This window comes from Amblyomma maculatum, chromosome 5 (assembly GCF_055883805.1).
Source record: "Amblyomma maculatum isolate TAMU_Amacu chromosome 5, ASM5588380v1, whole genome shotgun sequence".
In the NCBI taxonomy this organism is placed as follows: Eukaryota; Metazoa; Arthropoda; class Arachnida; order Ixodida; family Ixodidae; genus Amblyomma; species Amblyomma maculatum.
The window spans coordinates 82,417,489-82,434,514 of NC_139348.1; positions in this window are offsets into that span (position 1 = coordinate 82,417,489).

The following is a 17,026-nucleotide window of genomic DNA, read 5'->3' on the forward strand; positions in this document are numbered from 1 at the left end:
ACGGCCGACGTAGCTCAGTTGGAAGAGCACCGGACGAGATATTCGGAGGTCGTAGGTTCGGTCCCCACCATCGGCACGTTGTTTTTCTTCTACTTTGTGTTTAATTATCTTTCCCCTAAGCAGATTACATTACTCATTTCTGTGATTATCCAAGTTAAAATAAAAAAAGGACATAAAACGTAATCCCCAATGCTTTTCTTGGCCTCGCTGACTGTTGGCTTCTTTCCTTCATGTAATATAACGAGCACCCTCATTTCCCCTATATATATATATATACGTGTGTGTATGGGTATGCCTCTGTGCTTTGGCACCTAATCAGCTGCGTGCTTCGTCACGTCTTAAGACAAACTGGCTCAACATTCTACTTTTCTATGGCATAGAACACGTATTATGAGATTGAGACAGGTATTTTCAATCAAACGCACTTTTTTGGAACACGCCTGCCAAATGTAATAATTAACAGTCAACTAAAGTTCTGTCATGTGCTAAACTCTCGAATGACGCACTTTATCTCTCACGGATGAACTTGGATAACACTCCAGCGATGTCGAATATGCTCGTATATTAAGCACCGCGGTGTAATTTGTTTTCCTAAAGAACCTGGCACGCCAATATCAGTCGCAGCTACAGATACGATATCCCCAATTCTGTCAACCGCATTATCTGTATATAGAATCGTCTGTGTTTACGAACACATTTAGCACTCATCCTCAGCGGGCAATGAAGAAATGATTTTCCAAGCTGTTATATACATGACACTCCTGCGCAACATACCTCTCAATACTTTGCGTGCGATCACATCACAAAGGTAACATATCAAGTGATTGGAAACTGCGAAACGTCATTGCATTCTTCAGATCAGGCTACAGAGAATTTCCACTTGAATACTGTGCCATCCCTTTGCGAACTTGTGGAAGTCATTTGTCCTCAAAAGTAAACGTTTTGAATGCACACATTCTCAATAGGGATTTTGTAAGGTAGTATCATACGAAATGTAATTAGCCCTGTTTTTTAATAATATGGTTATCAACTCACTTGTAAAATGCAGACTGATGTGGTCTGTCTATGATTTGCTAAAACCTTTTGACAAATTACCACAAAAGCGCATGCCACAAAAGCTTTCCCAAATCTGCACCCTAATGCACTGGTATTGACAAATGAATGCTTAGCCTACTGCTCGTATTTCATCCATGGGAATAATAATCCTCTTATAATTCTCTCTCGGTAACATCAGGCACCCCCAATGAACGGCATGTGGTTCCCTACCGTCTCCTGCCTGCCTGCTCTGCCCAGCGCGATATATGCAAGCACGCACGCACGCGCACACACACACACACACGCACAGATATATATATATATATATATATATATATATATATATATATATATATATATATATATATATATATATATATATATATATATTGCCGCGAAACCTGCAAAACTGTATTTGTTGCTTTTTAACAGCCGCCAGCATGCGGCCTTATCACCGTGATTCTGGCACGCGTATCAATTCTGTATCCCTTGTTCGTTCATGCTTGTTGTCGCGATACGACGCGTTATCACTTTCTTTATTGTGAAAGATGCGCCGTGATCTGTCTCGAAGATTCCGACCACTTGCGTATGTTTCTACAATGTTCCAGGTTGTGATAGTAGCAGTTTGCGACGTTATCTAGATTGTTCTGAGTAGCCTTTAAATTTAGAGTTGACGAGTGTGACGGGCATTCTTTGCTCGATGATCAACGAGCACCTTTGTTGCTATCGCCGCCGCCAAGTTGCTTAGTTCTTTTGCGTGCGCAAGTCAGCCCCAATAAATTGTTCATTTCAGTACCATCAAGCCTGTGTCTTCTTTTGGTGTCAACGGCCTTGTCACCACGTGACATCTGGTGGAGGTGCTGCCCTTCATCTTTCAAGCGAAGACCTCGCGCCTTGTTGCTGTCAACCTGGGGGACCAGCCTACGGGTCACCGAGCCAGCCGCCGACTCCAAGGCTTACAACCGGAACAATGCTGCCTGACCCCGTTCGACTCCAGAAGGCAACAACTTCCGAACTGGCCCAGCCAACAGCGCCAGTCATTTTCGTGCAGCCCCGAGAGCCCCCCATCTTCCAAGGACTGCCCAGTCAAGATGCGGACGACTAGATGGACCTTTTCGACTGTGTTGCAGAATGCAATGGCTGGAACGACGCCTCGAAACTCAGGCAAGTCTACTTTGTTCTTCGAGGACATGCCCGAGTTTGGTTCGAAAATCATGAGGCAGCTATAAAGGATTGGGAGATTTTCAAGGAAGCATTTTTGACTGCCTTTTCAAGCGTCCTCCGAAAGGAAAGAGCCCAGGCTCTCCTTCAGTCAAGACTTCAACTCCCTAACGAGCCGGTCCTGGCGTACATTGAGGAGATGAAGCGCTTCTTTCGCCGCGCCGACCCTAACATGACCGAAGGTGAGAGAGTAAAATTTTTAATGCGAGGCTTTAAAGAATCACTTTTTGCAGGCCTTGTTCGAAATCCGCCAAAAACTGTGGCGGAATTTGAAACGGAAGCGTCTACCATCGCGAAGACGTTGGACACTCGGATGCGCCACTACGAGCGACCACTTCAACCGGACAACTTAAGCCACTACCCCAGCGCATCTGCAGCGGGGAGAATCTTCGGGACCTCATCCGGGATATCGTGCGAGAGGAGCTCCGCCGATTGCTGCCATCATCACAACAACCCCAGGTGGCGAAGCTCGCGGACGTCGTACGTCAAAACATCCAGCAGGCACTGGGCGCTCCTCAAGCGATGACTCCGACGGCTCCAGTGCATGAATCAGCAGCGATGAACTATGCTGCTGCAATACGTTGTCCTGCACCCCGACGCGACCTCCTAAGTCTACGCGACCTCCCAAGCCCTCGTCGCTACCATCCTGCCCTCGAAAACCGCGCCTTGGACCCCGCCCGCCAAGTCTACCAACGATCTCCAGGCTCCAGGAAATGCGGCACCTGGAGAACATCTAACAACCGACCGCGCTGCGTCTATTGTGGTGAGGCAGGACACATCCTCCGTCACTGCCCGTTCAAGCGGATCGGCCTCCATGGTTTCGCTGTCGACGCCCCACGAACCCGTCTTGGCGAGCGACCACAGAAAATCAACGATTTCCTGCGCAGCGCAGAGGACTCGTCGAAAAGGCGTCTATCACGCTCCCCATCGCCGTACAACGCCCGATTTGCGTCGCAGGGCCGCGATTACTTGCAAGGACGGTCTCCTAGCCCCGTAGGGGAAACTAAAGGCAGCAACCTTTGGAGGTGAGGTTGCTCAACGGCGAAAAGACGAAGATGCTCCGCCGCCGACGACCACTAACGATGATGCAGCCATTTCATTGCCGCTCCACACGACGACATCGACGACAACACGACCAGAGTGCAAGCCGACGCCGCCGACCAGCGAAGTAACAACGGTATGCCCCGGCCATGACATGCAGAAACGACGGAGCAGAGATCGGACACCAAAGCCCACGTGCAATACGAGGACGCGAATAAGCGACCTTAAAGTTATGATGGCCGCAGAGTCACTGCCATAGTAGACACCGCAGCTGACTATTCAGTCATCGGTGGACAGTTAGCTTCTAAGCTCAGGAAAGTTACCACCACTAGGGATGGCCCGCTGATTCGCACCGCAGGTGGCAACCTCGTTACTCCATCGGGACGATGCACTGCAAGAATAACCGTAAATGGGCGTACTTACCCCACTAGCTTTGTGGTCTTGCAGCAGTGCTGCCGAGACGTGATTTTAGGCATGGACTTCCTTAATGAACATAGGGCTATCATCGACCTCCGATCCAAGCTCATCAAGCTCTCTGCAGACAAAGCCATACCTGCTACGACGACTTTGACGCAACACGTCGCTCTAAACGTTCTCGACAGAAACTTGACCGTGCCGCCCTGATCAACTGTCACATTCAGCGTAGGTAGCGCAGATGTCGAAACCGCTGAAGGCATCGTCGAAGTAAATATCCAATTGTCTTGGAACGAGGTGTTGGCATCGCAAGAGGCATCACTAAATTCCAGAGAGGACAAGCTAAGATGCTGATAACATACTTCACCGAAGAATACCGGCATCTCAACATGGGCACGACGATCGCTTCTCTCAACGAATTAGCGGACCTCAAAGATGTATTCGCCCTCCACGACTAACCACTGAAGGACGTACCGGACCATTTCCGTCAGCCCATATTTGACATCAACCCGACATTGACTGAAAGCAGGAAAGACCAGATTCGCAGTCTTCTTCGAAGCTACAGGGAGTGTATGTCGTCATCATCTCAGGTACGACAAAAACCACTGACGAAGCCCCGCATTATAACGGACGAACACGCCCGACCTCTGCGCCAAAGCCCCTATCGTGTATCGCCGCGAGAACGCCATGTCATACGCGATCAAGATGAGGAAATGCTGCGTGATGACGCAATCCAGCCACCGAACAGCCCCTGGAGGGCACCAGTCGTTTTGGTGAAGAAGACGGCACACTTCGCTTGTGCGTTGATTACCGCCGCTTGAATAGCATAACTAAGAACGCATACCCGCTTACCCGCATCGACGACACTCTCGATCGGCTCTGCAATGCAAGGTACTTCTCATCGATGGACCTGAAGAGCGGATATTGGCAAATTGAGGTCGACGAAATAGATTGCGAAAAGACCGCATTTATCACAGCGGACGGCCTTTTTTATTTCAAGGTGATGCCATTTGGCCTCTGCTCCGCACCAGCCACGTTTCAACGAGTTATGGACACAGCCCTGGCAGGCTTGAAGTGGCAAATTTGTTTGGTAAATTTGGACGACGTTGTCTTCTCGTTAAACATTGAAGACCACCTAAAACGACTGCAGACAGTGCTGGAAGCCATCAAGTCATCGGGACAAACGCTAAAAGCAGAGAAGTGCCACTTCACCTACGAAGAACTGCGGTTCCTAGGTCACACCGTTAGTAAGGATGGTGTTCACCCAGACCCGGAGAAAACAGCTGCAATCACACAATTCCCACCACCTGTCGACAAGAAAACTGTGCGCCGATTTCTTGGGTTGAGCACTTATTATCGACGATTTGTCAGAAACGTTTCGCTCATCGCTGAACCGTTGACGCAGCTTACAAAGGCTGCAGTACCTTTTAAATGGGAAGCGCCGCAAGAACAAGCCTTTGACGAACTCATGCACCGCCTGCAATGCCCTCCCGTTCATGACCACTTTGATGGAAACGCCGAGATCAAAATCCACACCAGGGCGAGCAGTGTGGGCCTAGGAGCCATTCTCGTCCAGAAGAGTGCCGGACAGGAGAAAGTAATCGCCTACGCCAGCAGGTCCCTCTCAAAAGCTGAAGTCAATTACTCGACGACCGAAAAGGAGTGCCTCGCGATCATCTGGGCCACTTTTAAGCTTCGTCCATACCTATACGGCCGACCATTCAAGGTAGTGAGTGGCGATCACACACTCTGCTGGCTGGTTAATTTGAAAGATCCCTCCGGCCGCCTTGCTAGATGGAGCCTGCGACTTCAAGAATTTGATTTGACTGTAGTCTATAAGTCGGCCCGGAAGCATACCGGCGCAGACTACTTATCACGCGCTCCCGTCGACGCTCGCCCGAAGGCCGATGACGACGGCGCCTTTTTGGGACCTGTAAGCGCCAGCAATTTCGCAGAACAACGGCGAGCAGACCCTGAGCTGAAAACGCTAGCCGATTACATGGGAGGAAAGACTGCTTCCCCTCCTCGTGTGTACAAGCGACATTTATCATCGTTCGCGGTAAGCAATGGCCTCCTCGTGAAGAAAACGTTGCACCCAACCGGACCGCGCAACTTCTTGTAGTGCCTAAAGACCTCGGGCAGGAAATTCTGCAGGCGTCGCATGATGAGCCCACAGAAGGCCATCTCGGATTTGCACGCACGGTGCGTCGAATCCAGGAGAAGTATTACAGGCCGCAACTGCCTGCCGAAGTTGCCCACTACGTGAAGAAGTGTCGTGAGTGCCAACGACGCAAGACGGCGCCTATCAGACCAGCAGAACTACTAAACCCGATTCCGCCCCCAGACTTGCCCTTTCAACAAATTGGTATGGATCTGCTCGGCCCCTTTCCAGCTTTGTCTATGGGTAACAAGTAGATCATCGTGGCCACTGACTACCTTACCCGTTACGCCGAAGAAAAAGCACTGCCCAATGGTAGCGCGGCAGAAGTTGCCAAATTTTTTGTCGAACAAAATCTCTTGCGGCATGGTGCCCCACAAGTGCTCATCACGGACAGGGGAACGGCGTTTACGGCAGAGTTGATGAAAGCCATCCTGGAATACAGTCATTCAAGCCATCGATGAACAACTGCGTACCATCCCCAGACAAATGGCCATACGGAGCGCCCGAACAAAACGATCGCGTACATGATCGCTATGTACGTAGGCGCTGATGGATGGATGGAATATAGGAGCGAAACGGGGTTATAGCAGTAGGTATCATGCTCATTTTTCTCCCTATATCTTAATTATTGATTTAGAATGGTTAACTAAACAATCAGTCTATTTATTAAATTTTTCTCCTACATTACTAACATTATGTCACTTCTCTGCTTTTAAAACACCAATCTTCCAGCCGCTTTTTGCTAGTTTCCACCGCCGGTTTATTCACCCGGCCACTGTTATCTCTAAACCCCAGAGCTTCAGGAACAGTGATTGCGCTTGCATCAAGTTCCGGATGGATACCATTGCATTCGAACACAAGGCCTGGGACGCCATCTTGCCGTATGTGATCTTCGCGTATAACACGACAGTCCAGGAGACGACCAGAGCGACCCCGTTTAAGCTTGTGTACGGCAGGAAGCCCACGACGACGCTCGACGGAATGCGGCCGCACGTCACCAACGAGGACAACCTTGACATCGCCGCCTACCTGCAGCGTGAAGAGGAAGCCCGACGACTTGCACGGCTGCGTATTAAAGACCAACAGCGCACCGACACCTGACGATACAACGCCCGACGACGCCACGCAGAGTACAATCCAGGAGACCAAGTGTGGGTTTGGACTGCAATTCGCCGCCGTGGATTAAGTGAAAAGCTGCTGCGTCGATACCTTGGGTCATACAAAATCCTTCGCCGCATCGGATAACTGGACTAGGAAGTCATTCCCGACGGTACGACACCATCACAACGGCGACGCGTGCGCCCAGAAATCATAAACGTTGTTCGTCTGAAGCCTTATTACGCGCGGTAAAGAATCCGTGGTGCTAAACTTTGTAATGCTTCTATTTAATTTACTTTGTTTATTTTGGAACATTGAGGCGATGTTTTTAAAGGGGGGAGTACTGCCGCGAAACCCTCAAAACTTTATTTGTTGTTTTTTAACAGCCGCCAGCATGCGGCCTTATCACTGTGATTCTGGCATGCGTATCAATTCTGTATCCCGTGTTTGTTCATGCTCGTTGTTGCGCAACGACGCCTTATCATTTTTGTTTGTCGTGAACGACGCGCAGAGATCTGTCTCGAAGATTCCGGCCACTTGCGTATATGTCTACAATTCTCCAGGTTGTGATAGTAGCAGTTTGCAATGTTATCTAGATTGTTCTGAGCAGCGTTTAAATTGAGCGTTGAGGAGTGTGACGGGCATTCTTTGTTAGACGATCAACGAACACGTTTGTTTCGATCGCCACCGCTGAGTTGCTTAGTTCTTTTGCGGGGGCAAGTCAGCCCAACAAAGAGTTCATTTCAGCACCATCAAGCCTGTGTCTTCTATTGGTAGCAACGGCCTTGCCGCCACTACGGAACACACACACACACACACACACACACACACACATATATATATATATATATATATATATATATATATATATATATATATATATATATATATATATATATATATTTTGCTTCACACTGTTTCCAAGTTTATTTGTAGTCCTCGACGTTTCGGCAGGAGCCCTGCCTTTCTCAAGACTGAGGGTATATGATTCTTGTTCATCTTCTTATAGCGTTGGCTAGAGCTGATATTATCAAGAGGTGAGGATATCAAGAGGTGGTATCACCTCTTACCAACGCTATAAGAAGACGAACAAGAATAATGTACCCTCAGTCTTGAGAAAGGCAGGCCTCCTGCCGAAACGTCGACTACAAATAAACTTGGAAACAGTATGAAGCAATTTTTCACTTGTACACACACACACAGCTCAGCTACTTTGGTCATCTGATGAGAAGAGAGGAGTCGCTGGAGAAAGATTTGATGTTGGGAAAGGTTGAGGGTCGCCGGAGAAGGGGTAGGCAGCGAACGCGATGGTTAAATGGCATTCTCGAGGCATTGCAGATGAAGCTATGTGATGTTAAGAAGATAGTGAGAGACCGGAAAGCGTGGCGTGACATGGTCCATAGGGTCACGAAGAGTCGGACACGACTGAACGCCTGAACTGAACTGAACACACACACACACACATATATAAATATATATATATATATATATATATATATATAGTGTAGCGTATGCAACAGCAGCCGCTAGGCGGCTGCTCATTGAGATTCTCGTGCGCGAACTTGAAGTGCCCCGTGGCTTTCGATTAGAAGAGGCTGAAGTTGGCTGCTGTCTCTCGGTGGTCTCTACTTGCTGTCCTGTGCCTGCTAGACCAGCCTCCCCCCCCCCCCTTTAAAGGCCAACCTTTTGGTTACGGGCCTAAATGGCTACATGACACTGGTGGAGGTGAGGCCTTGAACTCCATGTCTCGGGCCTCTCGCAGCCCCTCATCGAGTCCCAACCGGCTTCCGCTCGTGTCTACACCCTTTCATCGCTGCAGCCGTCGCCTGCGCGGTCTGGTGCCGGAATTTGCCCCTCTGCCTGAACCGGCGCCAGCTGGCGAGCAGTTCGAGTTTTCTCCAATGGCCCAGGCAAGTCAACATCATTTGCTGCTTCAGCAGCCTCGTATGCCCCCCAGTTTCCATGGCGGTACTGGGGAAGATGTCGATGACTGGATCGACCAGTTCGAGCGAGGGGCGCAATTTAATCAGTGGAGCCCTGCTCAGAAGCTGGGCAATGTATATTTCGCGCTTGAGATTGCGCTAAAACATGGTATGACAATAGCGAGGCCAGTCTTCAAAGCTGGGATTCCTTTCGCTAGCAGCTGCGGGAAACTTTCGCCAGCCACGACCGCCGTGATCGCGCATGCCGCCTCCTAGAAGCTCGTGTGCAACTACCTAACCAGAACGTGGCCATGTTCGCTGAAGACATGACGCGTCTTTGCCGGCGGGCTGATCCCGACACTGCGGAATCAGCGAAGTTGCGCCACTTGATGCAGGGCGTAAATGAACCCCTCTTCTCTGGTCTCGTTCGGTTTCGCAGTCCACCGCAAACCGTTGCGGACTTCATCAAAGAAGCTACACTCATAGAGCGAGCCCTGCCGCAACGATGCCGGCGCACGGAGTCTGCCTGTAGTCAGCCCTTCACCACTACGGCCAAATAGAACGGGTCCACTGAACATCACTCTCTGCGTGAGCTGATTCGCGAGGTAGTTCGCGAGGAGCTCCTTAATTTTAATCTTGGATCGCCTATGCCGACTGCCGCTGCTGTTACCGAAGCCGTGCGTGAAGAAATCCGCCATTTTCACCGCCTGAGTCGCTGTCGGAGTCACGTTCTATGAACGACGCAGTGGCTCTTCGTCGGCCTGCAGTGCATCCTGCGCAAAGCTTCATTTCGAATCCCAGCCGCAGCTCACTCTGCAGTCACCGTTCCACCAAACCAGCCACCATCCCAGCAGAGTCCCGTCATGCATCAACCTGTTTGGAAGGCAGACCTCTGACGCAGTCCTCGCCAACGGCCGCTGCGCTACCACTGCAGAGAACCCGACTACTTTTACCGTCGTTGTACATACCGTGAACTCGGTCTTCGGGGTTTTTCTCGTGATTCCCCCGTCCCCGGGTCAGCGAACGCCCTCCAGAAATCCGGAAATATACCTAGCAACCAGTGCAATCTCTTCGAGCGACCATACACAGGCTTCTCCCGTGCGCTACTCGTCACCCAGCCGCCGTGATTTTAATGATGTGCCGAGGTGCCGGTCGCCAAGCCCACGCCGGGGAAACTGAAGGCGGCGACCTCAGGGGGGCAGGTTGCTTATGAACGGAATCGATGTCGCGAAGAGCCCCCGTGACAACTTCGCCCGATGCAGTGACTAGGATGCTGCCGCTGCATGAACCCAAAACTCCTAATCAACCCCAAGCCGATCACGTTGTTAGCGCCGACCTTCCCGCTCTCGTCTACGACCATCCAGTGATCGCTTTGTTAGACACCAAAGCAGACTTCTCAATAATAAGCAAGAATTTCGCAAATAGGCTCTCCAAGGTGAAAACTAAATGGCAGGGGCCGCAAATTTATACTGCTGGCGGTCACCTTATGATACCGATCGGACAATGCACTGCCCGCGTAACCATCGCCGACTCAGCCATTGTAGCCGTTTTTGTTATCCTGCCGCACTGCTGCAAGGACCTCGTACTCTGCATGGACTTTTTACGTGCGCATGGGGCCATTAATAATTTTAGTCGCCATAGTGTCACGGTTTCGATGCCTGCAACGATGACCGCTGACTCCGAATGACGCTACGCACGTTTACGCATCGTTGACACGGATGTATCCATGCCGCCACGTTCGTCTGCTCTCGTCACAGTCAGGTGCGACGACCAGTCCTCTGCTGCCGGCATTGCCGAACAGAACACATAGCTTCTGTTACATCATGGAGTCTGTGTTGCACGCGGTATAGTTCATCTGACTAATGGGCTAGCGCGCGTGCCTATTACGAAATTCGGGAGCGAACGCCAACGCATCGCTAAGGCACCACGGTAGCCTACTTTGAAGGTGTCGCAGAAGCAGCTCACGACTGCTTTGTTCTTGAGACCAACACATCTGCCAGCCAAACGTCCAAATTCTACCCTGATGTGAATCTCGCTTTATCAATGGCAGATAAGGACACACTCGTCGGGCAACTCTTTAAGTTTCAAGACTGCTTCTCGTCAGTCTCCGTGGTTAAACAGACGCCCATGACCAAGCACCATATAATAACCGACGACCGCACCCGACAGAACCCCTACCGAGTGTCACCGCGGGAACGCGAAGTCATTGCTCAACAGGTAGACGAGTTAAATGACGGTGTCATACAGCCATCGAGGAGTCCCTGGGCTTCACCTGTTGTCCTGGTTAAGAAGAAAGACGGAAGTTTAAGGTTCTGTGTGGACTACCGTAAGCTCAATCAGGTCACAAAAAAAGACGTCTACCCGCTGCCACGCATTGATGACTCATTAGGCCGGCTGTGGCATGCCCGCTACTTTTCATCGCTTGATCGCTTGACCTTCAGATCGGTTACTGGCAGATCGAAGTCGATTAACGTAATCGCGAGAAGACAGCGGTTGCCACGCCCGATGGACTTCATGAATTCATAGGCCTACCTTTCGGATTGTGCTCGGCTCCAGCGACATTTCAGCGAATGATGCACGCAGTTCTATCTCGTCTTAAATGGCAAATGTGTCTAGTCTACCTGGACGACGTTGTTGTGTTTTCACCTGCGTTCCAGGAACATCTCCAACGTATCTCCGTTGTGCTACGGGCTACCAGAGCTGCCAGCCTAACGTTAAAACCACAAAGGTGTCACTTTGGCTATGAAGAGCTCCTCTTCTTGGGCCACGTCGTCAGCCATTGAGGGGCTCGTCCCGCCCTCGCTAAAACATCAGCAGTCACCAAAATGCCTACTCCATGTAACAAGAAGACAGTTCGCCGTTTCTTGGGCCTCTGCGCCTATTATCGCAGGTTTTTTAAACACTTACGCGCATTGCCGCTCTGTTGACACGTCTCACCCGAGATGATGTCACTTTCACCTGAACGGACGAACAACAAAAGGCTTTCGAAGAGTTACCGCACCGCTTGCAGACAACACCTGTGCTTGCCCATTTCGATGCGAGTGCCGAGACTCTGGTCCACACAGATTCCAGCAACATGGGTCTAAGTGCTGTACTCGTCCAGTGGCAAGACGCTGCCGAGCGAGTTATCGTATACGCCAGCCTGACTTTGTCCCGTGCCGAATCGAACTATTCCACCACCGAAAAAGAATGTCTGGCTGTTGTATGGCCGTTGATGAAATTTCGTCCCTATATTTATGGCCGGCACTTTCGGGTCGTGAGCGACCACCACTCTTTGTGCTGGTTAACGAACTTGCGAGATCCCTCTGGACGCCTTGCACGATGGAGTTTACGGCTACAGAAGTTCGACATGACCATCGTGTTTGGACGTCTGGACGTCAGCACAACGATGCCGGCTGCTTGTCCCGTTCATCTGTCGAGGCTGCGCGGGAAGACGAAGCAACAGACTTCCCCGTATCCCAACCGTCAATGCGCTTTCTGTTTCGCAGCAGCAACGTGACGGCCCGGCTCTCGCAGCACTTATTGATTTTCTGGAAGCGCGCGCTAGAGAAGTTCCGCGTCTCTTCGCCAGGACGCATTCATCGTTTTGCATGCGAAACAATGTTTTATACAAGATTGCTTCGCTCCGACGGGAAGAGATTATGTCCTTGTCGTACCAGAGTCTCTTCCCGAAGAAATCTTACAGGCATGCCACAACGAGCCTACCGTGGGTCACCTGGTGTATGGTCGAACTCTGGCCCGAATTAAGAAGAGTTATTACAGGCCACACCATGCGGCCGCAGTACGACATTACGTGCGAACATGTCATAATTGGCAGCGACGGAAAAAGCCGCCTGTGAAATCGGCCGTTTTACTGCATCTAGTTCAAGTGCCAAGGTACCCATTGAATAAGTTGGAATGGATCTGTTGGGTCCTTTTTCAAATTCTGATTCGGGCAACAGGTGGATAATTATGGTTACAGATAACCTCACGCGTTACGCTGAAGCGAAGGGCCTCCAGCGCGGTACGGCAGTCGAGGCAGCGAAATTTTTCATCGAACGCATCGTCCTGAGGCACGGCGCCCGAACAGTTATAATAACGAACCGAGGCACTGCTTTCACTGCCGAGTTACTGGAATCTGTCATGCAGCTGAGCGATGCTACCCATCGCAGGTCAACCGCCTACCATCCACAAACTAATGGCTTGACAGAACGTCTAAACAAAACTCTCGCCGACATTATGTCCATGCAGGTAGATGTTGAACATCAGTCTAGGGATAACGTCCTGCCGTACGTTACGTTTGCGTACAACACGGCGCAGCAGAAAACAACACAAATGACGCCGTTCTCTGCATTGTGGGCCGTGACGTTTCGACAATGCTCGCAGCCTTGTTGCCCCACGACGGCCGTGACTTCGAAGTTGGCGCCGAGGAGTTCACTCAACGCGCAGAAGAAGCGCGACAGCTGGCGAGCGCACGCATTCGGAACCAGCAAGGTGAAGACGCCCAGCGTTACGATCACCGCCATTGTGTATCGACTTTTGAAAAGGACGACAGAGTGTGGCTCTGGACTCCGATTTGACGTCATGGGAAACTTCCGAGAAACCTCTGAGAAACTATCCGAGAAACTTCTGAAGCAGTGCTTTGGCCCCTACAAAGTGCTCTGTCAGCTGAGTGACGTCACGTACGAAGTGCTTCTGGATGGCTTTTCTTCTACTCGTCGCCAGCAGATCCGAGGTTGTTCACGTCGTGCGCATGAAGCCGTACTTTTCGCGAGAAAATTAGCGCACCGCCTACCGCATGTTTCTTGCTTTATTTTTTTTCTCTCTGCTTTCAAAATCCTCAAGTTGACATTTAATTTTTTTTTAGAGAGGGGGTAATGGTAGCGTGTGCAACAGTAGCCGCTAGGCGGCTGCTCATTGATTGTCTAGAGCGCGGACTTGAAGAAGTGGTCGCGTGGCGTTCGGTTAGAAGCGGCTGAAGTTGGCTGCTGGCTCTCGGTGCTCTGGACCTGCTGGCCTGTGCTTGCTAGATCAACCCCTCATTAAAGGCCAACCTTCTGGTTATGGGCTTTAACGGCTACGTGATTGAATATATATATATATATATATATATATATATATATATATATATTACATTCCTTGACAAAGGCCGGACCCCGGCCGAAACGTCGGAATAAAGTGTTTTTTCCCCCGTGTGCAACCTACTTTAAGTTTATATATATATATATATATATATATATATATATATATATATATATATATATATATATATATATACATATATTTGTGTTTGTCTGTACGTGTGTGTGTGTAAACGACTTACCTACGCATGTTTCCCCTGGAATCCGCATGTTTGACAACGATGGCGTGGTCTACCTTACGGCTGCTACCTCATCTGATCAACTGGCTCAACACAATCTAATCTGTGTGCAATACTGACGCAGCAAGACGCATGAAAGTCAATCTCGATGAATGCAAACACGTTTCATATTACCGCAGAGGTGACCATCTTGTATTCCATAACGTAATCTCGGGCGTCGCACTAGGTTCAACCACATTTTCATATATCTTTGCCTAACCAGATGATTACAATTTACTTGGAGTGCACATGTCTAAAAAATTCCTGTCGTCAGCTAACAGAGCCCCTGGTTTTCTAAAAGGCACATGTGCCATGCACCACCACAGGTACCTTTCTTGCGTACATGTCCCTGGCATAAACAAAATTCGAAGTGGCGTCCACCATCTACAATCCTGCCATAATGTATCTGGTAACTTCCCTTGAATCTTTACATAATCAAGCTACTACATTCAATCATTTGTGCTATCCTTACAATACAGGCGTGTCATCTTTAAATGGAAGGTAAGGTGTGACTAAACTTGTGTTTCTTTCATAAGCGTCTTCACAGCTCACATCACACTTGGCCCTCATCAGCCCTCCGGCTCTCATTGCACGCTTCAATGATCAGTTTCCCGTCCTGAAGCCCACATCACAGTTTTCTGTACCATTCTTTCCTTGGGTACTCACCCATGGACTGGAATGACCTTCCAAACGATATTGCTGCAACACCTTGCACATGCACATTATGATTTCAAATTGTGTAACTATATTTGATCTGCATATCTTTTCTACACATGATGGTTTACTGCTGCACCCACCTTTTATATAATCTCACCACGTTAGAGTCATTGTGGGTTTCATGAAAAGAATTATTTCGTGTACTTTATGATATCAATGCGAGATCAAGAAATCTAGACACCATTAGATTTCACAGTCTTCCACTACGGCGTCGCTGATAGCCTGAGATGATTCGGAACGTTAAATCCCATATTCAATTATGAACCGTGACAAATGACATGGATAATTTAACCTTGCTGACATTGCCATATTTAGCTTTGATGACACCAAGCTTTGAAGCTGGGTATTTTTCTTATATTGTAGTAATTCTAGTGCTTACCAGTAGTTTTATTTTTGGCATTACTAGTATTTAAGGACGACTAACGAGTTCTTGTTTCCTCGAAGTGTGTTTTGCGGAAAATCTCGCTTGATGACTGTTTCTTTGATAAAACAATTGAATTTTTAGAAGCCCTTTAGTTTTGAGTTACCCTGTCTAATGTGCCTGAACAATTATTTCCTGTCCTAGATGTTATTGAGAACATGACCATCGATGACACTGAACAAAATGTGGCACAAAAAGTTGGCGTGCTGTACAAATCCTGCACAGGTAAGATGCATATATCAGCGTCAGTATTGAAACTACGATGCATATTATAAAAATGGTCATGTTTCACGATTCACAGTATCACCACTGGTTAGCTTTACAAAATAATTGCTATTCTAGAGCGGCGGTAACGCATACCACACAAAAGGATAAAGTTAAGAAAATTTCAGAAGGTTAATATACCTTTCACTAGCAATAAGTAATAATTTAAGCACACTGGCATCGATTTCAAGAGACTGCTAATGTTCCAACGGGTGATATAAGTTAACCGCCTTTCGTTTTGTGCGTTCGGTTCCCTAGAGTTCCCAAATCAGACGAACAACGCCGATGGATGGCTTCACATCCTTGAAAGTGCTGGAATGCCAAGCTGGCCACTTCTTCCTAGCGATGCCAACGATGTAAAGGAAGAAGACTTGGGGAAAATCCTTGTGATTATTGGATTTCTTCCATACTTCTACTACAGCCTGAGAGATTATTTTCCTCAAGTAAGTGAATAGAGCAATGTTATGCAAACTGGTCTACTGAAAGCTCAAAAAGATTTCGCCGTTTTCCCATCAGAAAGCACAGCGTCATGTTATCGAATAATTTACATGTTTTATTAGCTTTTTCACTATTGTTTGCCGTAGTGGCACTGCTTTTCTCATATAAACAGGCGCTCTGTCGGCTTCACTTCTGCCTAATGATACCTGTAGGCTGAAAAAGAGTAAACGAAGTGGTGTGACTTCCTCTGTGCTGTTCAGGTGCAGTAGTCCGAAGAGACTGCCGAATAATTTCGCTGCCAGGAATCTCAATAGATGTTCTAGCCACCTTGCATTTTAACTGCCTATACTCCTTCTTTCGCTCTTGTCAACCAACGTTCCAGTTTTATCCTATTCCGTGATATTTATCGTAAATGTTATGCCTCTGCGATTTCCAATTTTCCTATTATTTTAAATTTTGCTCACTGCAAGGTGGTGTTTTCAGGCTTTACGCAGGGATACCGACTGTATACCTGTATATCAGATTTTGAATGCACAAACAGAACAAGTCAAACAAAATCTACACAACCCGTAATGTTCTATCCGACACACAAAGATAAACACGAGAAAAGAAGCAAATCTACCAAGCACAAGTCTATTCATATGTGTATCTCTCTGCGTGCAATAGATTTTTAGATGATAGTAGCGGTCATGCTTTTTCATGCTCTTTCGTCCTGTCCTAAGTGCGCATTTCAGTTTTGCTGTTAAGGAACCAACTAGCCGCACATCAATCCTTGATGAGTTCAAAGCTATTCTGTGAACGGAGCCTAACAATGTAGGTTGAAGCTATCCATGATAAGGCTACAAGAAAGGCGAAGTGACCATGCGCTGGAGACAAATTAGTATCATTTATTTATTGCTAATTACGCGAATGTCTTTGGAGGTCTCTAGAATTCTAACACTACTCGAGCTTTACAG